The sequence below is a fragment of the Enhydra lutris genome, unplaced genomic scaffold (assembly GCF_002288905.1).
Source record: "Enhydra lutris kenyoni isolate GAN:26980312 unplaced genomic scaffold, ASM228890v2 scaffoldscaffold3, whole genome shotgun sequence".
Classification (NCBI taxonomy): domain Eukaryota; kingdom Metazoa; phylum Chordata; class Mammalia; order Carnivora; family Mustelidae; genus Enhydra; species Enhydra lutris.
In genome coordinates, this window is record NW_019154087.1 from 19828325 (window position 1) to 19855465 (window position 27141).

Genomic DNA, 27141 nt, shown 5'->3' on the forward strand with positions numbered 1-27141 from the left:
CTCCCCACAATGTCTGTAAGTTGGGGAAAAAAGAACCACCCTGTGGTTATACATGCAATAATTCTTATCATACACATTTCTATTTCTTTAATTTATTCGCCTGCTCAATTATCTATTCAGCAATCGCTGTGAAGTTCTCGGCATATAGAGTTGACAATGTTTAGGGTTATCATATCTTTAGATTCAGGACTACTCTGGAAGAGGTCTACAGTTTAATGTGTCTTGTGACCGCCAAGAATGAAAGAATAAGGATTCTCTTTCCAGACCTGGCTGAACAGGCAGCACCATCATGGGAGTCCACATCCACCACAGCAAGGACCAAGAGGTTCAGCACAAGGAGCCCAAGAGCCATGACATCTACCTGAAACTGTTGATTAAGCTGTGCACAGAGGTTTCTGGCCTGATGAAGCAACTCTCCCTTTAATTAAGTTGTATTGAAGACATTGCTCCTGAGTCGCACCAACCTGCCACCTCTCTCCCTCTCCCGGATGTTCTGGAATAGGAAGTTGCCTGGCCAGGAAAACAAAACAGCTGTGGTTGTAGGAAGTATAATCAATGATGTGCGTATCCCTGAGGTGCCAAAATTGAAGGTGTACGTCCTGCGCATGAGTAGCCAGGCCTGGGGCTGCATCCTCCAAGCTGGAGGCAAGATCCTTCCTTTTGACCAGTTCACCCTGGACTCCCCCAGGGCTGTGGCACCATCTTGCTCTCTTGTCCACGCAAGGGCGGACACGTATACAAGCATTTCAGCAAGGTCCCAGGAACCCCACACAGCTGGAGGGCCAGCTGGAGCTACAAAAACCAGCCCCAGATCCTGCCTTGTTATGAACAAGATTTGAATGCAGAAAGAAAGAAAGGGGGAGAGAGAGAGAGAAAAAAAAAAAGAGAGAGAAAGGAAAAGAATAGGGGAAAAAAAAGAAAAGAAAAAAGAAAGAAAAGAAAAGAAAAACAATATGGTAATGAAGATAATGGGCACACTAGGCACAGAAGAGGGAATAACGAACACCACTCAGGAAGGGAATAATTATAAATGGTCTTGGAACCAAAAAGGTCAGGACTTGCAGTTTAACTGTGCCACGAAATAGCTGTGTGACTGAGGGCACTACCAGCTTACTCCTCTGTAAAGTAGATCTTTACTGACTACTTCCTCATAGGACTGCTGGATGGACTCTGTAGACAGTACAAAGTCCTTAGCAGAATTATTACAGGATATATTTGAAAGCCATTTTTAGCAATGAAGACTGTCCGCAATTTTCATTCATTTTTGCAATAATTTGACTCTTTGCTTATTTTACTCTGACCACCCCAAATGAACCACTGATGCCAAGACTATCAGTGGCATAGCAGGCCAATCAACCATCCCATTTGTCTAGTGTTGTCATTTTTCTCTGTTCAGCAGTTTGATTAATTGCTTGCCTCATTAATTGTAAACTACCTTTACAGTCTTACAAAAATGTTTAAAAAAGAAAAAATGTTTGAGAAGGAAAAAAAATGAAAGTGGCAGGAAAGCATTAGTGATAAGCTGCTAATTTTCATAAAATTATTGTAGATTAGGCAAGTTTGGGAATTATTAGGATTGACAGAGAAGCTGACCTTTAATCTCAAACTGAAGCCTACTCTGCAAATTTGATGTTTTATAGATATTTTAGAAATGTGTCATGGACAGTAGGAAAATACTTGTCATACTGTAAAGAGTTAAAGATTTAATCTTGAGAATGGGAACGTCGTTTTAAAAAGAAGAGGAGGAGCTATCCAGATAGAGGAAATGTGGGTAAGAGCTTAAAGGCATGGGTCATTCACATCACATGTCAACAGAGTTGTGAAATCTCAGTGTAGTGAGAACACAGGAAGCATGCAAGGAAGAGAAGAATATTAGTTTAGAGAGGAAATGGACAAGCTTATATTAAAAAAAAAAAACAACTTGTGCATCAGGCTAAGGAGTTAAAATAATTTAGCATCATTTGAAGAAATAATACAATTGGACTATTACATGGCCAGGATTTTACAAAGAAACTTCTATTTGTGTCTATAGGGGAGACATGAGTAGGGGATAGTTAGATTCATAGGAAGGAAAGGAGGAAGAAATTGTGAAAAGGCGTGCTTGGGAGAGTAATTTTAGAATAGTCCAGAAGAGGGGGAAATCTATAAACTGAAAGACTTGATCTGGTTGGGATCTTTATTATGAATCCAAAAGCTAGCATGGCACCTGGTTATTAATTAGCACTAAGTAAATTACAGCATGAATATAGAAAAGAGTTAGAAATAAATTGTTGGGGCTTATCTTTTATCAAATCCAGAAGCTATGATCTTTTTACTTTTGCTGTGAACCGAATCTCTTGATTGTATTACTAGGGCATCCTTCCCCCACAATTAAAGTAAGAAGATGCTATGCATATACATAACAATTACAACTATTATAACCATAACTATGATACATAAATACCCTTGTCTTAAAGCTAAAGTAAATTAAAATCCTTCATTGCAAAGTTATGTGTTTAAGAAACATATTTTTTCAACATCTAAAATATATTTCCTACTTAATATTAGCTAACATATAATGTATTATTTGTTTCCGGGGTACAGATATGTGTATCATTAGTATTATACCACACCCAGTGCTTGCGGTAACACATACCCTCCCCAATGTCCATTACCCAGCCACCCTACCCAACCCCTTCCAGCAACCCTCAGTTTGTTTCCCAAGACTAAGAGTCTCCTATGGTTTATCTCCTTCTCTGGTTTCATTTTGTTTTATTTTTTCCTCTCTTCCCCTATATCCTCTGCCTTGTTTCTTAAATTCTTAAAATCAGTGAGATCATATGATAATTGTCTTTCTCTGACTGACTTATTTCACTTAGCATAATAGCTAGTTCCATCCACATCATTGCAAATGGCAAGATTTCATTTTTAATGGCTGTATAATAGTCCATTGTGTGTGTGTATACACACACACACACACACACCACATCTTCTTTATCTGTTCATCTGTCAATGGACATGTGGGTTCTTTCCACAGTTTGGGCTATTGTGAACATTGTTGGTATAAATATGAGGGTGCAGGTGTCCCTTCAGATCACTGCATTTGTATCTTAGGGGTAAAAATATATTTCCCACTTCCTTAAGTGTATAACTCCTTTGTATTCCACTATTAGATATTTTTTTTAAAGATATACTTCTCAAGATCCCCAAATGGCATAGAAATTAACAAAGCTAATACTTTGGCAATTTCTACACATTGTTTCAGAACTATTCTCATTTATCTGTGATTTGGAGCAAGTGATTTAACTTTCCTGAGTTTCATTTCCCTCTTTTACTTTGGTTGAAGTGATACTCTGCTTTCCCAAAGACTAGCTTTATTAATTAGTTAATATATTGGCAAAGATTAATAGTATGTGAAGGTGTAAATCATTATGATTTTATTTTGTTCTTTCTAATTTCATATTTCTAGAATAAAATTTGGCTTGACTAATTTTGGTAATTATAAAATTAAACTTTATTTTTTTAGCTATCATTTATTTAGCTCCCATTATGAGCTGAACACCAAGTTAAGTCTATAAAGGAATTATCTACCAAAAAAATCCAGACAAGCAAGATTCTCATTGTATAGATTAGAAAAAATGAGGTAGTAGTGGAATTAATAACCTGTTCAAGGTTACACAACTGTAAATAAAGAGATTTAAGACCTCTGCTCAAAACTAATATATTAAAGTAGCTATTATTAATATTTGATATTCTGTATAAATCATAAATATTAATGGGTCTGCTACCTCTTAGACTGTAAAGGTTAAAGCTTGGCTAATCAATTTAGTTTATTCCTTTAAATCAGATATCATGTAGGTAATATCCAATCGCCCATTTTTTTTCATTAAACTTATTAACTGTCTACATATACCCCTGTAAAACTTGTTTAGCAAAATAAGTCCAGTAAAGGAAAATAAGTTTTATTTAGTACAATAAGTTCAGTACCTTTATAGTTTCTTTACTACTTTGAAATCATAAAATAATTTTTATTATTACCAATACTACCTCCATTTCATTGATTTATGCCTATCAACTCATATATTTGTTGAATATTACATGAATGTACATAAATATTATTCATTTTTATCTGAATATGTATTTTTTTATTTTGAAGAGTCCAAAAAAGTCCCTGCTCTAGAATTTTAAAAGACTAATGAACTGAAATTTTCACCACCGATGTTTTAGTATATACCTACTACAGTCTTTTATTTTCTTCTGTTGTATCTTTAAATCAAAAGATTTACCCTAATATTACCATTATTAAATAACAAGCCACTTTTCCCCGATTTTTTGTTGTTTTTTTTTTAATCTCATATATAATGCTTCTTCCTCAAGTTTGATTTCCTCTTAGTTTTGTTTTAGAGTATATTTCACCTACCAGTTTTGGTATTCCAGTTAAGGAAATGTTATCTTTCCATTTTTATTATGCTCAACAGGTCATATTCTCCATCATTTAGAAACATTTCCAGTTAATCTTTTTAATTTCCCATTTACTTTGTAGTTACTTATAGACAATTAAGTCCAGTATGTTAATATTACTTATCACTTATCTTATATTTCATCTTAGCTTGTAGAACTCCCTATTCTCTTCATTGTGCATGTTGAGATTATTTGGGCTAAGCAAAAGATCCTCCCTTAATACCCAATTTAAAGCCAACTTAATGAGCCCTGCCAGTTCTGAACACAACAGGGAGTTTCGTATCCCATCTGGTTAAGTGGAGACTACAATAACTTCCATGATGAGGACATCTGTTTAGAAAAATAAGAGTTCTATAAATCCAAAACTCTCCTTCCTGTACACTAACACACCCATCATTTGTGCTTTATCTTTATTCTCTTCATGTGTGATACCACGGTCTTCAAGAAGACTCTCTTTTCCTCAACCTCCTTAACTAAACTCCTCAGTACCCATAAAAATAAAATAACGAAGTTGAAATCATGTAACAGGTCCAGACTTGCTCTTTTCATCCACAATGTTTGTTTTCATCAAATACATTTAGGAAATGACACAAGTATAGATTTGATGGTGATATTAGAAACGATACTCAACATTTGTACAGTGTTCACTAAGCACTAGAAAGTCCATATGCACTGTTACCTTTAATCCTCACAAAAACCATAAGAAGAAAGAAAATGAGTATCATGATCACGTCTCCAATACTCATTCCATTCCTCATCAATTCTGTAGGAAAGAAAAGGACAATTGTTAAAAATATACTATGAAACTGCAGCAGCAGCAGCAGCAACACAACAATAAATAAAACCTACAAAGACAAAACTCCTTGCCTTCCTGAGTTTCCATTCTCTCATTCTCCTGAACCTTGAGTAACAGTGGATTCTGATGTATAGCCCAAGAAATCTCCTCATGTTAACGATTTAAATGGCATCGACACAATTTTACAGTGAAAACAAGGTTTGTGCTTTAGTTATATAGATACAGGAACATAATGAATAACCAAAACAAAAACACATAACAATAAAAAAGTAACATCTTTAATGTGTTAGGTATTGTAATCGTCACTGAAAACACAAATAAAGAAAACCCACTCCCATGTTTTCAAGCAGAACACATAAAGTACCAGAAAGCAATAAGACCTCTAAAGAAAAAGTAAGTAAAACTACTTATCTCAAGAACCAACATGCATGAATATTACTCATTAACAAAAGATTCAGTCTCTCTCTCTGACCTATTTACCTCTACGTTACATAGCATTTTAACCTCCAGAAAGCAGTAATGTCTAACATAAAAAAAAAAAAATTTCAAGAATCACCTGCTTATTATAGTGAAAAGTGATTCTTTATAGCAATAGGAGAAAGGCAAACTTTAAAGGAAGATCTACATAGCTAAAATTAAAAAGTAAATGGAGAAACATAATACAGAGGCCAACAAATTATGATAAACCCTAAGGAAAATACTCATCTATAAACATATTGAATGATTAATGGTGGTAGTAATTTCAAGTCATGTAATAGAACTAAAATTACAACCAGTACATTGCATTTAACAATTCAGGGGAGTATACATTTTTAATATATTTCTATTAAAATGACTTCCGTCTTTTTAAGGATTCAGCTTAAAGGTGTTAATCATCCATTATCCAGTAAACTTGGTCATGCTAAATATAAGATCGGTTTATTTTTGAAACTCAAATAATCTTAATAATTGTGAGCAGTCCCCAGTGGTATTATGTACCTTTGAAACCTTCACTCCACTTTCTTTCCCCACTGATTGTAAACATTTCCCAGAAAACCCTCATGTGGAACCCAAACTTTTACACTGATGCTCTTAGAAATGTAAATAAGAAGTTTTTCTTTTCTTTTTTTTTTGTCCACATCCATGTTCTTTTTCATAATCTTAACCCTTTCACTCTTTCTAGAAAGAGTTAACTCTACTCGCTATTTCTAGTTTTTAATCTACATTTCCATTCTAAGACTACTTCACTCTGGCTTCCAACCTATTTTATAAAAGACATAAAATGCCTTGAATATTCTTTTCAGTCTTCATCAGACTCCAAAAGCAGTACTCCACATGGTTGACCATGTCTTCCTTAAAATCTGTTGTCCCTTTGGCTTTTGAGACACAGATTTCCTCTGCTTTCTGAAAGTAGAGCATTCCCCTGAAAACTTTTGTAAGTGGAAATGGTGTAAAGCAAAGAAGCAATTACCATTAATTTATACAGAAATTTTTTAAATTAAGTTTTTATTTTAATTCCAGTATAGTTAACATACAATGTTATATTAGTTTCAGGTGTACAATACAGTGATTCAACAATTCTGTACATAGGGAAAATTTTTAGCATTCCCAGACACAGTCAATGACCTCTCCCAGGTTTTTTTGATACCTGAGGACACATCTTGCTAATGAAGGCCCAAAATAAATTGAGATAAAGCACAGAGACTCACAGACACAGTTCAAAGCTGTGGTGGTTCCATGCTTAGTGTAGTTCCCAGAGAAGGAGTTTGGTGGGGACACTCTTGCAGCTTGGGGTGTGTGCTGCCTCTGTAATGTCTCGCTGCAACACAAATGCTAAATCCTCTTTTTGCTTTCCACCTTTTTTCATAAATCCTCTTTGGATTTCTTTCAGTTACCGAAAAGGTACTAACTAATGTAATCTTCTTATAAAAAGCAAAGTGGTCTAACATGAGCTTTTGAAAAGCAGATGCCCATATAATTCATGTTTTTTTACCTTCCTGCTGGACTCATCCTCCTCTGCTTGTCTATTGCATGTTAAATTCCTTGAGCCTAAAATCTAATCCGTCTCTAACTATCATTCTACATAGACTTTTTCCCCAGATGGTCTGATCCAACTATATAGAGATGATCCATAAAAGTTAAACTCCAAGTCCGGCATCTTTTCCGAGCTTCTGACTCATAAGATTTTCTAAACTGTTTAACATTCCTTGACTAGCTCAAAACCATCACAAATTCAACATAACCAAGACTAAATTCATGACACGTCCACTGCTTCCTTTCTCTAATCAGTGAATGACTTCATGATCCATCTAGTTACACCAGCTAAAAAAACTAGAACTCATTTCTGAGATTTCCCTCTTCTTCAACAGCCTAAACAATCCATTAATAATACACTCTGTCGATCTTACCTACTAAATGTTTCTTGAATCTTTCCATGTCCTTGGTTCCCCCACCAGCTTCTTGGGCCAAGTTGTCATCATCTCTTGCCTTGTCTGTTATAGCCTACTAATTTGTTAACCTATACTATTTGTCTATCCCTATCTGTTTTGGTGTCCTACCAACCCATTCTCCACAAAATAACCAGAGCAATCTATTCTAGAAACAAATCAACTTATATCATATTCCTGCTTAAAATTCTCCTGTAATTTCCCACTGCTCATAGGTAGGCACAACTGAGAATGATCTATAAGGACTTATGGGGTCTGGATTGCTGTCCTACTCCAGTCTTATCTTCAACCATTACCATCCTTCTTCTTGCCTCAGTCATATTAGACGTTTGCTCATTATTGCGTAAAGCACCAAGATTGGTTCTGTCAAGTGTTTTTATCAGTACTGTTCTCTCAGACTGATACACTATTTCCTCCCCTCTTACCTAGCTAAGTCCTATTTAACCTTCAGATGTCAAATCAAGTGTCCCTTTCTTAGGAAAAAGCTTCCTTGGCTTCTCTGAAAATATTAAATCCCCATATATTATAATACTCTATTTTTAAAAGTACTTTCCTTGTCACAATTTAACATTTGTGTGTGCTTATTTAATGTTTATGTCTCCCTCTAGAATGTACACTACCTGAGAATAGGGATTAGAACTATTTTGACTCACTATATAATCCCATGGTCCAATACAGTGCCTAGAACAGAGTTTCTGTTTAATAATCAATAATCAAGGCTGAATGAATAAATAGATATCTTCAATCTCCTGCTTAGTTGGAATAAATAAATGCTTTTTTTCATCTTCTACCCATGCTTAATTTTCAAAATCTTCTTCCATTTCAGATAATTCACATGTTTTTAGTGTACAACACAAGGATTTTGGGTATACTTATAGAGTGTAATTATTACCACTATGTAACTTCAGAACATTGTGAAGTTGTCTTAGAATATTCTAAAGTGATTTAAGATAGACAATTTTTAAGGAGAAAAAAATCCCTCATAACATTAATTTATTTCAAATATATAAAATAGCATCAGAATATAGATTCAGACTAAGCTAATGACAAATTTTCTGCTTTTTAAGAAAATCAGTAAAGTGAGTACTTTGGATTTATTGTATTGTAATATCAGCCATGAGAGGCAACACACCCACTATTTTCAAAACCATCATCCTACCATTCTTTTGTATAAATTAGATATGCTAATGAACTCTAAAATTGGTTTCCTTTAGATTTTAAGACAAGGTGTAAAAACCAACCCATGAGGCATTCATGTGAACCTCATGTCTGATGAGTGTGTGAGTGTTTACATGACCAAAGTACTAGCAGTTGAAAACTTCCAGAAAAACAAGAAAAAAAAAGTTGATGTACATGACCCATAAGTGGGCAGGTTGGTTTTAAAATGCTAGACTTCTTAGTGATATTCTTGTTATTTATCAGGTGGCATTCTTCCTGAAGCTACAACTTTGAAATCAGTGGTAGCATATTGAGAAATTTGATTCTCTATCATTTAAGTTTGCTCTTTCCAGGATCCAGAAACATTCTCACTTGCCAAAATGGAGATAATCTCCCAAAAAGTAAATATTCAGGAACCTTCAGTTACAGGAATCTCATTTATATCTAAATCCCCATCTTAAAAAATTAAGCCATATATTCCGAATGAGAAACCCTTTTGCAAATCTAAACCCAGTGTTTATAGGAATAAGTTCCCTGTCACCCCATTCTTTTACTCAAGACTTTTCTACCAGTTCTGCATCATTCCCTAGGCCCTTTTTAAAGCCAGTATGGAATATGGGTGCTTACCTTTGCAGGGCCACACACATTTGAATCTACCTGTGCCTTTGGAAAGCTCTGAATCATTGGTTCTCAAATTTGGCTTCACGTTGCCAGTACCTGCCGAAACAGCCATGATTGGTTCCCAGGGTCTCTGGTTTCATTAGCATGGCAAGTTTTCATAGCTCTCCTGGTGCTTCTAAGCAGCAGCAAAGTTTGAGAATCACTGCCTTCGACTACTGAGGGAAAAAAGGTAGACCACGCTCATGCTCTGTTACCAATACTAAGAGCTAATTCTGCTCTGTATGCAACACTAAGCACAAGGAGGAATATATATTCTAAGTCTCAATAAGAGAGACAAAAGCTTCCTGAAGCAACAACAGTCTTTGCCAACCTCTAAGTCTTTGCCAGAGGGACTGATACACTTTCCATTTCAAAATGTTTCTTCCTTGACCTTTTGCTGTCGACCAGATGCTTCATTATTTCTTATTATGAGTTTTACAGAATCAGATGAGTGCTATTTGCATTAGCCTCCATCACTTCCTAGTAAGGGGCAGATTAAAATCCCTATACTACCTTTAGAAGAATTTCTCTGTTGGCACCAGCTATATTTAGGAGACCTTTTAAAAGTAAACAAGAAAACCCTTCCTAATATAATCTCCATGGAGATTATATCAGAGGATGGGATTTGCAGTTGATTGCACTCACGTTACTATTTAAAATAAATGCAAAAGAAGAAAGGCACAAAATATAGAATATTAAGATAAAGTTTAAGTATAATATTAAAATAAAAATTTGAATTTTGGAATTCAGTTATGTGACTCATTGAAAAATTTTGCTTGAAACATCAGTTAAAAAAATACTTTTAAGCTGTTGAATTTTAAGTTTTTCCAAAGCATCTTTTTTTTTTTTTTTCCCCTGCCAGTGGAATTCTCTGAGGCAAATTGAGTGAAATATTTCGCTGGAGGGGATACTTTACTTTCAAGAAGCATTCCTTTGCATCATGAAATATATTGAGGGAAGGGAAAAAAATCAAAGACAGTGCTATAATTTGTGGCTGGCAAGAAAAATTAATATTAACATGATCATGAGATCTCTTAATTTTCCTACAGCTTAAGTCATGATTTAAAAATATGTTAATTATTCAGATATTAAAACATGCATCCACATAGTTTTCAATTCTTTCATTTAAATATTCGTTGTTTTTCCCTTTGATGGCATGTCAAGGGAAGAGAATGCCCTTTACTACTTATCTCAGACATCTGCTGCTAAGGAACCTTCTGTTAATTATCCTGACATATCTAACCTGCGAGGATTTTTTTCTTTTTTTTTATGAGCTGGAGACTAAAAGGTAAAAAGAAAATAAAAGAGGAACTACATTTAAAGCATTCCATAATTGAATGATATATCTAAGTCATTTTCACATTATTAAATTGGTTCAGACAATTCATAGTTTCTTTAACAATTTAAGGTCTAAATATTCAGAACATGTTTCACAAGTAGTTGTGAGGCAAGGGGGTATATTAGATGAATGGATGTTCTTTTTGTGTTCGAGGAGCTCTGTCTAATAGATTGTGTGTATGATTTTTTTTTCTTTTTTTTTGCCACAGTTAGTACCTTATGCCCTTAATAGTGTCTTGCATTGTTATTGTTAAGGAGGTTCTTGCCTGAAGGAAAAGAGAAGATTTATTCCTATGAGATTTTTCTAAGATATTGTGTGGATTGTAGATGGCATAGTTTTACATTTATTGAAATTGTCTTTCCCCTTGGGTCTTAAGAAAATGTGCCTAAAGCTATTATCGTATCTATCGACTCAGTGGGATTTCATGGACGCGGCTCTTTGTCCCAAGTGGTTCAAAAATGACCTTTATGAGCCAAAGTTCAAGCTGAGTGAAGGTTCTAAGATGGAGATTAGGGACCTGTCAGTTGTCTGGAAGGATAAAAGTGTAAAATCATATGTGACGCTCAGTTCAGTCACATCAAACACTAAGAAATGTTTACTGAATGAACTACACCATCTTTAATCATACTTTTCCCTTAAGTATCCACGTTATCATGGGCCCCAACACCGAGAGAGGTTGCAAACGAAGAGCTCTAATAAGTATGCACCAATTACAGCAGGCATGTGCTTGCACCTTAATTTAGCACAGCAATTATTTTTACTGTTCAAATGAATTTGACTTGTTGTTAGAAACTCTCCATCCCATTCTCCCACTTCTTTTAATTAACTTTTCAAAATTAGGAGAGAAAAATCTGAGACATCACAATACCTATTAAATACGGTAGGGTAAGCAAAGGCAAAATATGTGTTTACGAGAGCACGATATGGAAAACTTCTCAACCGTGGTGCTTTGCAAGAAGTTCCCTTGGCACATAGTTCTATAAATCTAATTCCTGGTAGTAAGAAGAGGGACATCAGTGACAAATGCAAAGTAGACAACTGTGAAAGTACGACTTGCAATCTCTGGAGGTCAGATAGTATTCTCCAGCTGCAGACACCATTCCCGGTGAAAATGATTTAAGCTGGAGTGGAGATCCTCGGTAGCAGTATGTCCCTCCCACCTCCCAACCCCTCGTGATGCTGCCACGGTCTTTTAATCTGCCATATTTTGGTTGCAGTTTTTTATTCTCTGGAGAGCTGAACACATATTACATGCCTCATTGATGCATCATTTGGAAAAAAAATTCGCTCTTATCATCTTGTTATATTAAGAAGAAGCAATATTATAGGCATTTAGCTACCTGAGACTTATCTGTCTTTGTTGGAAAAATAATAAATTAGTGAACTATTTGGAATAGTAATCTAACTACTGAAAAGACAATACTAAGAGGAAAAAAAATGTTAAACACATAAAGCTGGACCCTGGAAGTCCTATTATTTAAATAGCTGCATATTATTATTAGTTACTCAAAAATAGTTTTACTGTAGTATTGTACATTATCTGTTTGGAGGTCCAAATATTTTAATGCATTGTTCTCCCCATGAAATAGCTATCAGATTATAATTGGATTCAGTATTGCCTTAAAGCACATGTGTTTCCTTTAACATTTATCTTTAAACAGATTTCTACCTTATTATTAGTTCCTTTTTTTAATGCTTACACAGAGAGCTGATTTCCCTAAGTTATAATTTAAATAACTCTTGGTCTTCACTAATTCCAAATTGTGTAACATCATAAAATAATCTAATTAAAAAAAGCAAAGGCCTCTACTTTACATAATGTATTCAACAACCAACAACTAAAAACTCCTGTGATTTTTTTTTTCATCTGTAAGGGAATTATATAGACAAGAGCTTAATTAAAGTTGATCTCTCTCTATTTTATATCTTTACAGATAGAGACCTGGAAGAATAATGTTTAAAATTTCTCAAACTAACATATCTATCTCCACCACCTTGAAATAGTTCTATTTTTTAAATGGAAGAAAGGCAATTTAAAATTATCTTTCGTTATCCAAAACTGAATCATGAACACCATTTTAATAATATCTAGAGTGCTTACGCTATTTAGAGCATCTTTGTATCTCCCATTAAAGTGTAAATTTGTGAGTTATGACTTCCTGTCTTTCAAAAAGGCTATGGATTTTTAAAAAATATGGACTCCCCCTAAGGGTCAAGAGAATTATCATCAAAAATGAATTTTTAAAAATACGTAATAAATATTTGCAATTTTTTTTTCTGTTTTATCAAACTATAAAGTTACAACTTGAGGATCTTATTACAAATTCTTATAGCCTAATGATTGGTGGAAAATCCCCTGCTGCTTCTGGCAGCAGAAGAGGAAAAGTACCCATTCTGAAATATGCCCAGAATGTTCTGTTCTTAACAAGGCCTGCCCTTAAGGTAAACTATTTCACCAGAGCCTAACCAACTGAAGTTTTACCAAAACCTAAGTGACCTGGGAAAGGAAGATATTCAACTCCAATACCCTTTAGCCTTTAATATGGAAGAAGAGAACTACTCAGCTGAGGCTCACTAGAAGGCTGAGACCTAACTATAGGACTGTACAGAATGTTGCCCCTGTCCCACACCTTACCACCACACTGATAGGCCTCCTGTATAACCGCAAGAATTAAAGCCAAAAGAACAAAAGAACTGCAAATCTCAGTCCCCAAGGAATATCTAGGGAAACCCCAAAGCAACAGTGGAAACAAAAACAGGACACTAGAGGAAATTTTAGCCTGTGGCAGCACAATGACGGCAAACAGTGAACACAGGCTACTGCAAGCCGTATAACCGTAAGCCTTACAGTGAAGATGTATCTACCTCAGTTCCTTTTTCGTGATATACCATGTCTGACTTTCAATAAAGTCATGTGAAAAGGCAAAGACATAGTCTGAAGAAATAAAGCAAGTATCAGAGCTAGACTCAGGCTGGAAGAGATTTTGGGACTATCAGACTGGGAATGTAAAAAAACTTGATATGCTAAGAGCCCTGATGGAAAAAGCAAACAGCAAAAACAGATGGGAAATGTGAGCAGAAGATGGAAACTCTAAGGAAGCTCCAGAAGAAAATGCTAGATTTCAAAACCACTACTCAAAAATGAAGTGCCTTTAATGGGACTCATCAGTGGACTAGACATAGCTAAAGGGAAAGTCAGTGAGTTTGAAGAAATGTCAGTAGAAGCTTCCCAAAATGAAAAACAAAGAGAAAAAAGAATGAAAAAATATATATGGAAAAGAATATCCAAGAACTGTGAAACACTTATGAAGATGTAACATGTAACACATACCTCATGGGAAAAAGAAGAATGGAGAAGCAGTATTTGAAGTAATATTGACTAAGAATTTTCCAAACTTAATGAAAGTCCAGTTATCACAGACAGTACCAAGCAGGATAAAGACCAAAATATCTATGCCTAGGTAAATCATTGAAACTGCAAAAAATTAAATACAAAGATAAAATCTTGGAAGAAGCAAGGGTAGGGGTGAGGGGGATATCACCCATGAGAGAAAAAGGAAAGGAATTACATTGGACATCTTTTTAGAAACCATGCAAGCACAAAGAAAATGGAACAAAATATTTTAAATGTTGACTAAAAAAAAATCCCACCAACCTGGAATTATGTATTCAGTGAAATTATCTTTCAAAAGTAGAGGAGAAATAAAGATTTTCTCACACAAACAGAAATTTAGGAAATTTGTCACCAGAAGACATGCCTCGCAAGAAATGTTAAAAAAAGTTCTTTAGAGAGAAGGAAAATAATATAGGTTGGAAACTTGAATCCACATAAGGGATATTGTTAGAGAAGAAACACACCAAAAACCAACGTTGTACTGTATGGTGAATAACACAACACAATAAAAAAATATATAATAAGGTAAGTTGAAAAAAAATTAAAATGGGCCAAAGATTTAAGTAGGCACATCATAAAAGAAATGTCCAAATGGTCAGTAAATGTAAGAAAAAGTTAACAAAGATATAAAGTTAAACAATAATGAGATAAAACTGTACAACCCTCCATCCTACCACCCACTGACAAAAGCTAGAAGACAGAAACTGTCAAATAATGGTAAGGGTTTGGAGCAACTGTAATTCTGTACACTGCTGCAGAAATAAAAACTGGTATACCCACTAGGGGAAACCATTCGGCAGCATCTATGAAACTGACCATATCCACCACAGTCTAGGACCCTATAATTCCCTTCCTAAGAACATGCCAAAAGAAATGCAAACATAGATTCACAACAAGGCCTGTTGAAGAATGTTTACAGCAGCACTGTTTGCACTATCCAAAATCCAGAAATTACCCAAATGACTATCCTTGATAGAATAGATACACTAATTGTGGTATAGTCACACACAATGTAATATTATGAAGCAATGAGAAGGTACTTTACATAACAGAATAATATAGACGAATTTCAAATGTGGCACCGAGCAAAAAAAGCCAGATACAAGTGTGTGTATGCTGAATGATTCTGTTATGTCAAGTTCAAAAACAAGTAAAACTGATCTATGGTATTTGAAATCAGGATAGCGATCCTTTTTTAAGTAAAGATAGTGGCTGGGAAGGCTATGATTGGGGCTTTTGAGACATTGGTCAAGTTCCATTTCTTGGTCTGAATGTGTTCCAAATAGTAAAAATCCACTGACTTGTGTACTTACGATATGTGTACTTTTCTGTGTATGAATACATATATATATTCTGTGTATGAAAAAAATATATATATATATTCTGTGTAGATAGATATGTCAAGAGAAAGTTGATACAAATGTTTATTTTTTTTTAAATAGAGATCTTTAAATAGACAGTAGTTTTCAAACAATTTAGCTAAAGAACACTTTTTAAAAATAAAAATTAGAAGAGATAACCAATATATATAATACAAAATACAATAAAATATATAAATTACATGGAAACGGATAAACTCTGGATAAAATCAGAGGGCTTTAAACATTTAAAAGGGCTTAAGCATTAGCCCAATATCCGAAAATTTTCCCTCACCCTTTTAACCCATCCTACCCTTTCCTAGCCATAAGGTTCTTTTCTTTTTCTTTTTCTTTTTAAGATTTTACTTATTTATTTGAAAGAGCAAGCACAAGTGGGGGTCAGAGGGAGAAGAAGAAGCAGGCTCCCCACTGAGCAAGGACCCCGATGTGGGGCTTGATCTCAGGGCCCTAGGATCATGACCTGAGCCAAAGGCAGACGCTTAACCGACTGAGCCACCCAGGGGCCCCTAGCCATTAGTTTTTTTTGTGGTTTTTTTTTTTTTTTATATTTTATTTATTTATTTGAGAGAGAGACAGTGAGAGAGAGTATGAGCAAGGAGAAGGTCAGAGAAAGAAGCAGACTCCCTGAGGAGCTGGGAGCCCGATGCGGGACTCTCTTCCGGGACTCCAGGATCATGACCGGAGCTGAAAGCAGTCGCTTAACCAACTGAGCCATCCAGGCACCCTAGCCATTAGGTTCTTAAAAGAACTCCAGGGACTTTGGAGAAAGCAGTTGAGAAACTACTAGCATACAGAAAGAAAGGACTGTTCCTGCAGATCTAGTTGATCATTTGTCATCTCAAGGGAGTTTGCTCAGACATACAGGACTCATTCTGGACCTACTAATCAGAATGTCTAGGGTCACAGTAGAGGCTTGGGCATCTATTTCTCTAAGGAACAGTCCTGGCCATTTTTATGCTTAGGCACATTTGGAAAGTGCTGCTCAGGAAGCTATCATAGAGAGGTGACTCTCAAACTTCAATGGACAGAATTATTGGTGTCCTTCTTTTAAAAAGCTAACTGTAGAGCCCCATCCCAGAAAATCTAATTCACTACCATGGGGTGGAGTATAAGAATCTGGATTAACACTTCCTTACCCTCAGAAACATACCTTAGACACTGTATAACTACAGCCAAGAGAGGTCTGATCCATAGAAGGGAAGGTACCAGGTAAGGTTATAAAGCCACGCACGGTGCAACCAAGAATGAAGCTGAAGTCTCCTGACTCACAGTTCAAGGCTCCTTGCACATCACCCCTCTCGGTGACCCACTCATTTTTATCCTTTGATCGGAGACTACCCACAGGTCACACATTCTCCACTTTCACCTCATCAGGAATCCATTACGAGATCACCTTTCACATTACTTCCTCAGACACACCAAACTACATGGAGACACAGAACTGAGAAACAGTAAAAACACTTCGGACAATTAGGAAATGTATTACTTTCACAGGCACCCTATGGATTATCCATTTTCCTCTCTCTTCTGATAATGTTGCCACAAACAGGATGGCTTCTGCATGGTATCTTGCTTTCAGTGTTACGAGAAAAGAAAAAAATAGTTTATACATTCATTAAGACTCAGGTCAGGGGTGAAGTGGCTCTTAGAGATCATTGGTGTGCATATTATTTATTTTCTTTTTAAGAAAAGGAAATCCGGAAAAGAAAATTCTCCATCAATTCCAACGGGGACTATTCAGGCCGCTGTGACTAATCATAGAGAGTTCATTACTACTAAAGTGATGGGCAAAAGTTCTTGCTACGTTGGGATTCTCCTGCATGATAATTAAGTCATCTTTACCACAAAGATCTTTTAAAAATATTTTTTCCCAGATACAGGGAATAATAACAATAAAAATGTGCAATCAAAACCAATATAAAAAAAAAGGAAAATACCAAATGTCGGTGGAATGTGGAGGAAATTGAGCTCTCATGCTTTGCAGGTGGGAGTATAAATTGATACAAACACATTGTAAAACTATACAATTAGTTTTAAACATATGCTCACCTTATGCTATACAAATTCTGCTTTAGAAATATACCCAACGGAAATGCATATATATGTTTACCAAGATATACAAGATATTCATAGTGACACTAATCTTAATAGACCTAACCTGGAAACTCTCCAAGTGTCCATCAATGGTAAAATGGATAAATATGCTGTCCTATAGTTACATTAAGGGGTACTATCAGCGAGGAGAATGAATAACAACAACTACACACAAGAAATTGTCTGAAACTTGTGAAAAGTGAGGTTAAGAAATCTGACATGAAAGAATACATACATTATGACTCTACATTAAATTCAAGAATAGTCAAAACTAACCTATAGTGTTCAAAAGCATGATAGGGATTGCCTTTGGGGATCTAGTGCCTACAAGGGAGGGATAAGGAGGTTTCTGGGCGTTCATAATGTTTTGTTTCTTGATGTGTGTGCTGGCTACATGGGCATTCGGCTTGTGAAAATTCAAGGTGCTGTGTACTTATGAGTTATGCTTTTTTGTGTATGTATATCACACGTTGATAACTAACTTTATAGGCAGATGATATACATACACTGTCTGTTAAAAGCAGAAGTCCAATAAATGTGTTAATGAGATACCTAGTCCTACACAATTAATGTTGACCTGGGCCCTTGATTCTGTCTGAACGCCTGCCTTGTTTCTGGATGATCGGTTGGGATATACATCCATATTTATAATTGCAGAAGTTGCGCTTGGAATCAGATAGACTGGTATAAATCCCTGTTGTGTCTCTTCCTAGATTTGTGAACCAGAGGAAGTTATATTTAAACCTTAACTCTCTTGCGTGTGAACTGGAGATAATACCACCAACCCTCTAGGATTACTGAGAGAGTTAATTGAAATTATCGAAGTATTTAGTGTATGTCTGACTCATAACAGGTGTTCAAAACTATAGTTATTTTGACAAGGAGATGCTTATGGAAGTATTTCTGTTTACCTCCTAATCTCTGCCCTGGATAAACACATTTACCTTAATTAGACATCCCTTACTTGAGGAAGAGCTCTGTACCAAGTGTATTTTTCCTTGCATTGTCTCCTTCTTGATGATCCCATACTTATTTTCAACATTCTGACTTCCAGGCAGCTCTCAACCCTTATGTATTTTTGCACTTAGGTGGAAAAACTCTGTCTCAGCTTTTTTTTTTTTTTTCCTTTTCACTTTAGTTTTCTTTGCTTTTACATTTTCAAAAATGTTTACAGTGCTAATTTTTTGCTTGGAGCCATCACTAATGAAATAACCTTCCCTGAGACTCAAACACTCTCTTCCTGATGGTGTCATCTTACCTAATGCTTCATAAACAAGCTGTTGCCACTGTAGAGAAAGAGCCTGAATTGCCCACCATGGGGAATCATCCCTTACTCCAGAGCCTGGTCTCAGCTACGTATTTGTTTAACCTGCTGTGCCTCAAATACTGTGTGCATTTCTCCTGTCACCTAAATGACCTTTCCTATTTTTTTTCATTTTTCATTGGTATTTTTAAAGTGCTTTTCAAACATTCACTGCCAAATCTCCCAGCAGCCAATAAAATAGGTCAATGTTATTAGCCCCATTTTACAGATGAGGTTAAGAGAGTTCCCAGAGGTCACAAGTGAGTTAATGGGAAAGGAGCTAGCAATTGACAGTTTCTTGGATCCAGGGTTTTATGCACACAGGATCCAGGGCTATCAGGAGGGTGTTGTTCATTTCTCTGTGGAGGGAGGAGAAAAAAAAAAGCAAAATGGCTGAGGGTAAAACCTGATGGAACAGGAAGCTTTTCCTGAACACTTTTTGTTATAATGACATCTGCAGTATTAAATTTCTAAGACAACTATGGTGAGTGCTGTGAAGTGTGTAAACCTGGCGATTCACAGACCTGTACCCCTGGGGATAAAAATATATTATATGTTTATAAAAAATAAAAAATTTAAAAAAAATCCCATTTCACACATGAGAAAACCAAGACACGCAGACATTAGCCCTTTTCCTAGATCTTAGAGTTACTCAGTGTGGTGAGATTTGCCCATAGACTGCCTCCAAAATCTCATCTTGACCATTACCCTAAAGTCATTTGCTATAAAATGCAAGTAAATCAGTCCTCTTCAGAAAAGAACGTACTAATGTATAAAGGTATAAAGTACCCAAGACGATGTTTCTCAGTTCCCTTTTCTGAAATAAATGTTATCTCATCCACACACACAAAAAAATTTCTAAGACAAGTCTTACTTTTATGTTCTACTACCTGTAGTTTTACAACTAAAATACTTCCTGATCCGTCTGCCTATCCATCAGCTACCTACCTACCCCCTTCTTCACTCACTCTAATATTTCAATCACTTTTATTTTTTTCAATCACTTTTAAATTATAGAATACACCTTCAATATCATCTCAAAATCCCTGAAAGCAAGTTGTAGGAAGTTGTTTTCAGATCTAGAGATATAGCATTAGTAATGAAGACTACTTGTTCTAAGCCACTAGGAGGTTTTACTAAATGTCTGTGAGAGGGAGGGAGAGACTGGAAAAACAGCTCAGCTCTTCCCATCCTCCTTTTGGGGAGGGGGGTGGCAGCAGTTTCAAAGGACATCTCTCACTCCTCTTTCTACCAATTCAAGGTCATTGGGGGGACCTGAGTTACAGGGAATGGGATTACTCTATGACAAGGCACAGGGAGACTATTGCTCGTTATTGCGATTTTTTTCCCTAAACTAATAGTTGTGTGTTTCTTTTAGCTATATGACGATTGAAAGATGCTCGGTTGAGTATGGTGATTTCAAGCATTGCAGTTTGAAAGGAAGATGATGAACATAGAGTGACAAGTAATCTAATGTCCTTATTTGAAGTCACTTTAGATAACAACAAGCCTAATAAGTATTATTTTAATATTAATATATTATCCTCCAAATGTGCAATTTAACGAATTAATCAAGTGTGAGGTAATAATGTCATACTCTGATGACAAAGCTCTGGGAAACCCAGCATGCAATGTAACGGTGGTTTATACTTCTATGTAAAATAAGATAAAAGATGTGTGTGACGGGTAGGTGACCGCAAGTGAGAAAGGAAGAAGACAGTTATTTATCTGAAAGAAACGAATTATCTAAATCATTTTTTATTAATATCAAATGTGAAGCAACAGGAATATAAGGCTCCCTGAGAAGCAAGATTTAAAGTGGATTTTTAGATATGAAGGTATGTAATAATAAACAAATAACATGCCCTTACTTTATTTGCTAAATGCGTATACAAATAGAATTGTACACTCAGTACAATACTCTGAAAGCATTTTGGAAGGAACACACCTAAATAATACCCTAATATTAATACTTACATATATTAACTACATATGCATTAGTGCCAGATAACTAAAACTATAAACAAAACAAGTCTCTTTTCAACATGTGTCCATTAAAATGTTACCATGTTTCTTTAAATGTTAAATTTAATATTTGTGCTTCATAAGATTACGGGAGAGTAGTTTCTCAGCTTGTAACTTTTTCATAAAAACTCAAATTTTGTAAGCTATGTACTTAAAGAAAACTTTCTGAAGATTTTTTAACTTGTAATTCAACAACAGTTGGAAGGTTTGCTTTGGGCTTAATCTAGGCCGGGATAAGCCATGCTAACTCTTCCATCATATGTTTTCGGCTCTAATAAAATGACTTCTTTCTCATTCGGAAGTCTCACTGCTTATATGGAGTCCTTTTCTATTTATACTATGATGGAAGCGATTAATTTTACCCGGGTACTCTCACCTTGGTGAATACTCTTGGTTTATTTATTCTAATTTTTGTAGGGGCACAGAATATTCTATGAATCAATGCCAACAGGCTGTTTCTCTTTGATAGCGTGAATTGGGGGGAAAATCCCTAACAAAAATTAAGTGATATACAAGGAGAGCTTATGGAAACCAAATGAGATTTTCCTTGTTATTTTGTCTTTTTTACATTAGTTTCTAGTCAAGTCAAATTTGTTTTCTGATTTCTCTAGATTTTGGTGGTTTGTTACATAGCTTTTTTAAAATTTAAATTCAATTAGCCAACATATAGAATATTATTAGTTTCAGGTGTAGTGTTCAATAATTTATCAATTGTGTATAATACCCACTGTTCATCACATCACACGCCCTCCTTAAAACCCATCACCAATTACCCCATTCTCCCACCCACGTCCCCTCCAGCAACCCTCAGTTTGTTTCCTATCGTTAAGAGTCTCTCATGGTTTTTCTCCCTCTCTGATGACTTTCCACTCAGTTTTCCCTCCCTTCCCCTATGATCCTCTGTGCTGTTTATTTTTTTTTTTTAATATTTTATTTATTTATTTGACAGACAGAGATCACAAGGAGGCAGAGAGGCAGGCAGAGAGAGAGGAGGAAGCAGGCTCCCTGCTGAGCAGAGAGCCTGATGCGGGGCTCGATCCCAGAACCCTGGGATCATGACCTGAGCTGAAGGCAGAGGCTTTAACCCACTGAGCCACCTAGGCGCCCCTGTGCTGTTTCTTATATCCCACATTTTAAGACAAATTCTCTATCACGTCTTTATGTGGAATTGCTCTTATCATTGTGTATTAGAATAGAGATATTTCCTAACATCTTCATGGCCCTGCTGAAAATGACTACCATTTCTAATAATATGAAAGGTATACTGTTACAATTAAAGCTTAGCCTTCTTCTGAGATGTAGGCGGTCCAAACTAAAAATACTATAAAATGTGAGTTACCAGGCCTAGTCTTGAAGCACCAGGCCGTTACTCAACCATGACAAACCAGAGATATAGATAGAGTATTAGGATTGGCCTTTCAGGAAACCAACCTGACATGGGAACTAACTGGTATGTGGACAGCAGTGCATGCAGTTGAAGATTCAGAATTCCATGAAGACATTGTTTGTGTTAGTTTGCAAGAGCTGCCCCAACAAAATGCTACCAACTGGGTGGCTTAAAACAACAGAAATGTACTTCCTTACTGTTCTGGAGGCCCGAAGTCCAGTAACAAGGTGTTGGCAGGATCATGCTCCCTCTGAAACCGGTAAGGACATTCTTCCTTGCCTCCCTTTAGACACTGGCAGTTTTCTGGCCATCTTTGGTGTTCTACAGCCTGTAGATGCCTCACTTCAATCCTGGGACTTCACGTGGTGCTCTTGCTGTCTATTTTCACATCGTGTTCCCTCTGTGTGTATCTATATCCAAATTTCCCCTTTTAAGGCCACCTCCATGTTTAGATTAAGGCTCACCTTAATGTCCCCATTTCAACGTAATTACCTCTATAAAGACCCTCTTTCCAAATAAGGTCATGTTCTGAGGTACTGAGTATTAGGACTTCCATATATCTTTTTAGAAGGACACAGTTTAGCCCATAACTCTCAATGAAACAGAGCAGGCGAGCCATCACGAGAAGAGACTACTTGAGAAGAGCGACATAAAAAGAGCCCCAGGGAAACAAGAATGCTGAGGTTTGACATACAGTCATAGCAGCAAGATTTTGAGATCTGAACCAAGAGAAACAGCTTGCAGAAATGTTTTGTGGAATAGTGGTCTCCAGAGAGGAAGCAAGTTTTTAAAGACACATGCTGGTCAGGACACAATCCTCTCACTTCAGTGAGTGATACTGTTATGGTACAATAAATATGACCACAAATCCTTTGTAGCTTCTCCTGAAAAGAGGCAGAGTTCATTTCCCTGATGCTTGAATCTGGGTTGGGCTTATCAACTGCTTCTCCATAGTCTGCAGCAGAAATAACATTGTCTGAGTTCCAGAGCTTAAACCTTAAGAGGTCTTGAAACATTTACCTTCTTTTTTCTTGGAAATTTCCCTAAAACTGTCATGGAAGGAAGTCATTCCAGCTCACTAGAGGATGAACACCCATACGGAGAAGAACGGAGGCATCTTATGTGATAGAACCAACTGTCAAACACTAGTGAAGCCATCTTGAACCTTTCTGCACAAGCAGCGTGCAACTAAATGTAATCACATGGGTACCTGTGAGAGAAACTAGCAGAGAAACCACCCAGTAACCCACAGGTTCATGAGAAATACGTCTTTATTATTTAAGCTAGTAAATTGTGGTACAATTTATTATACAGCATTTGTTAATTGATGTAGAAATGTTTGCTGAAAGGGGGTGTATGATATGCTAACGAATTGGAATTCAAATAAAAACTTTAAAAAAGACCAAAAAAAAAAAAGAGTGAGAAAGAGAGAGAAAGAAGTTGGGGTGTTACTCTAATAGATCCTTAACTATGTGGCTCTAGCTCCTGAGAAGCAGTAGCAGTTGGAAAGATAGAAAAAAAATCTGTGGAGGTGGGAACATGGAAGAGGGACTATTGGAGACTGGTGGAAGAGTGACTTGTGTTAGTACAGAACAACTGAAAAATTGTCACATGTGGTAATTTGGAAGACAAGCAACATACCTAATAAGTTATTGGTTCACTCTTCATTTCACGAGCCAGGACGTTTTTACACGGAATCTTGAAAATGGCAATTGGCTTGTCTTAGCTGAACAGGGTAAGATGTGGGACGGGAGAGATGAGCTAAAAGAAAAATCGTTCAGTGTGCAAAAAGAATTTAGGGAATGGGGCACCTGGGTGACTCAGTTGGCTGAGTGACTGCCTTCAGCTCAGGTCATGATCCCGAAGTTCGGGATCGAGCCCCTCATCCGGCTCCAGCCCCACATCTGGCTCCCTGCTCAGCATACTCAGCAGGGGGTCTGCTTCTCCCTCTGCCCTTCCCCTTCTCATGCCCTCTCCCTCTCTCTTTCTCTCTCTCTCATTTAAAAAAAAAAAAAAAAAAGAAGAAGGAATTTAAGGAAGATAGAGAAGGGCCTGGGACCTGTGGAGCTTGAAAATAAGTCTTCCAGACCCCATCTCCCCAACTGGTAAAAACTCTCAAAGTAAAAAAATGCTTGGATGTAGTGAAAAGAAGGGCCATTTGTACCCCAGGGTTCATAGCAGCAATGGCCACAGTCACCAAACTCTGGAAAGAACCAAGATGCTCTTCAATGGACGAATGGATAAGGAAGATGTGGTCCATATACACTATGGAATATTATGCCTCCACCAGAAAGGATGAATACCCAGCTTTTGTAGCAACATGGACGGGACTGGAAGAGATTATGCTGAATGAAATAAGTCAAGCAGAGAGAGTCAATTATCATATGGTTTCACTTATTTGTGGAGTGTAAGGAATAACAAGGAGGACATGGAGAGATGGAGAGAAGTGAGTTGGGGGAAATCAGAGGGGGAAGCGAACCATGAGAGACTGTGGACTCTGAGAAACAAACTGAGGGTTTTGGAAGAGTGGGGGGTGGGAGGTTGAGTGAGCCTGGTTGTGGGTATTAAGGAGGGCACGTATTGCATGGAGCACTGGGTGTGGTCCATAAACAATGAGTTCTGGAATACTGAAAAGAAATTTAAAAAATAAATAATAATTAAAAAATAAAAATAAAAGCTCAATGTTCCCTCCCCCAAATGCTTGGGATCAAATATCAAATCAAGGGTGTGTTGAGAGCTGAGCTGTCAGAATATCAATTAAGACAACAAGCCAAAACTAAAGGAACAGTCAAGACTTCTATCACTTACCATGGCTATAAACAAGAAGCTAAATAAACAGGATAAAGAACCAGCAACCTCAGTATTCCATGGGGTACCTGGGTGGCTCAGTCAGTTAAGCATCTGCCTTTAGCTCAGGTCATGACCTCAGTGTCCTGGGATTGAGCCCCACATCAGGCTCAGTGGGGAACCTGCTTCTCCTTCTGCCTGCTGCTCTGCCTACTTGTGTGCTCTCCCTCTCTGTCAAATAAATAAATTTTAAAAACTCTTAAAATAAATAAAGTGCCAGCAAGCTCAGAGTTCAAGTTTTCCAGTATTCCCAATTTTCCCCATGGAGTGGTGCCAGCTGAGGGTCAGGTGGATCAGAGAGGTGTAAGGGATCATCACGGTGCCCAGGGAGCCCAGAGTAAAGCTTCTTGCTTTTCATGAAACTGGGGGTGGAAGTGGAAAAGTACTGAGTACTGAATTATAATGGAGAAAATTGTTTTCAAGATACTTCTCTCTCCCTAAAAAGGACCCAGCAGAGATACCCGTGGAAGGAATGAGCTGAAGCCCCGGATAAAGAGGCCTCCTCCAAACAGAGGCAGCTAGGCTGAGATGCAGATATGTGTAAGAGTGTGAGCAGACAGGGGTTCTGGATCCTTCCATGACTGCAGTTCCCTTCAGAGACTGCAGTGTGCTTGCTGTGCCTCGAGTCAAGTGTTGGGGAGTGGCTTTATCCTGTATGGGCTGCCAGGTACAGTCTTTGTAATTGCCTGCACACAGATTTACAAGATCACATATAGGTTTGGGACCTATAGCCAGACTCCATGAGGGTAAGGCTGTTTGCTCTTTTTATAACTTTTGTAAAATCTCAAATAGTACCTGGTAGACCTTCTCAGTGATAAGAATCTTAAGGACATTGTCACAGAGCAGCCTCACACAGGGCTCAAAGTAGAGTCAGGCCTCTCTCAAAAAGACGTATGGATGTGGCATTTAGAACTTTTGGTGGAACCCCATCAGATCTATAGAAAATCCACAAAATTTTAATAAAATGATATCAAAAAATATTTTGAGTTTTGATTAAATAAGATAAAGGAAAAGATAACAAGAAAACTCTAGGTCCTCAACGTTCTATGAGTAGGAGGCATCAGAGAACCATTCAACTGCTAACACATATGCTTCTTGTCTAAAACGTAAGACCTCTCAGAGAACTGAGCCAAGTTCCACTCCCAGAAACAGAAACAAAGCCTCTCAAGGACTATTCCTTGCCCTCAGTTTGGCGGTGTCCCAAAGCTTAGACCTGAAGAAAACATGCAGCCATACATTCTCTCTCTCTCGGCCCACTATCTTGAGACTGTCTTAAACAATTGACAGATATCTTTCACATCCATACCATGAAAAGTGGACACTACCTTTATTTTACATATGAGGGAACTGAGATGTTAAATAATTGATTAATTATGTGAATAGAAAATGGTGAAGCTGAGGTTCAAACACAAGTCCTTCTGCATCAAACAGGTGTCTCCTTTTATTTATTTATTTTTTCCCTTCATTTGTTATGACCTACCATTTTCTGGAAAGGGATTGTTATGGAATAAATACACTCATAAATGAAGTTTTCATATATGGTGTCTGACCATGCTTTAATTCTTGTAATGTCAGGCATCCCTAGAATTAATCACAAAAGTGAATTCCTTCGTATAATGTTGCTTTATTGCAAACTCGATTGATAAAACATCTACAAAGTTGTACCTAACTTTTGAGGAACTGTTACTAATGCTGATTATATCAAAGTACTCTGTATCTATTAACTCATTTAATCCCCACATCAAACTTATAAACAGGAGCTATATCTTTATTTTGCAGATGAGGAACTTAGGCATGGAGAAGATAAGTGATTTTCCAAAGCCACATAGCAAGAAAGTGGTAGAGATAGACCCTTTCCTGATTCACTATTCTATGTGGCCTCCAAAAATATCA

The 27141-nt window shown here is 36.7% G+C and overlaps 1 pseudogene; it reads left to right on the forward strand.

Moving 5' to 3' along the window:
• The first annotated feature begins 289 nt into the window (after positions 1-289).
• Positions 290-11939, forward strand: LOC111156163 (annotated as a pseudogene).
• The last annotated feature ends 15202 nt before the right edge of the window (positions 11940-27141 follow it).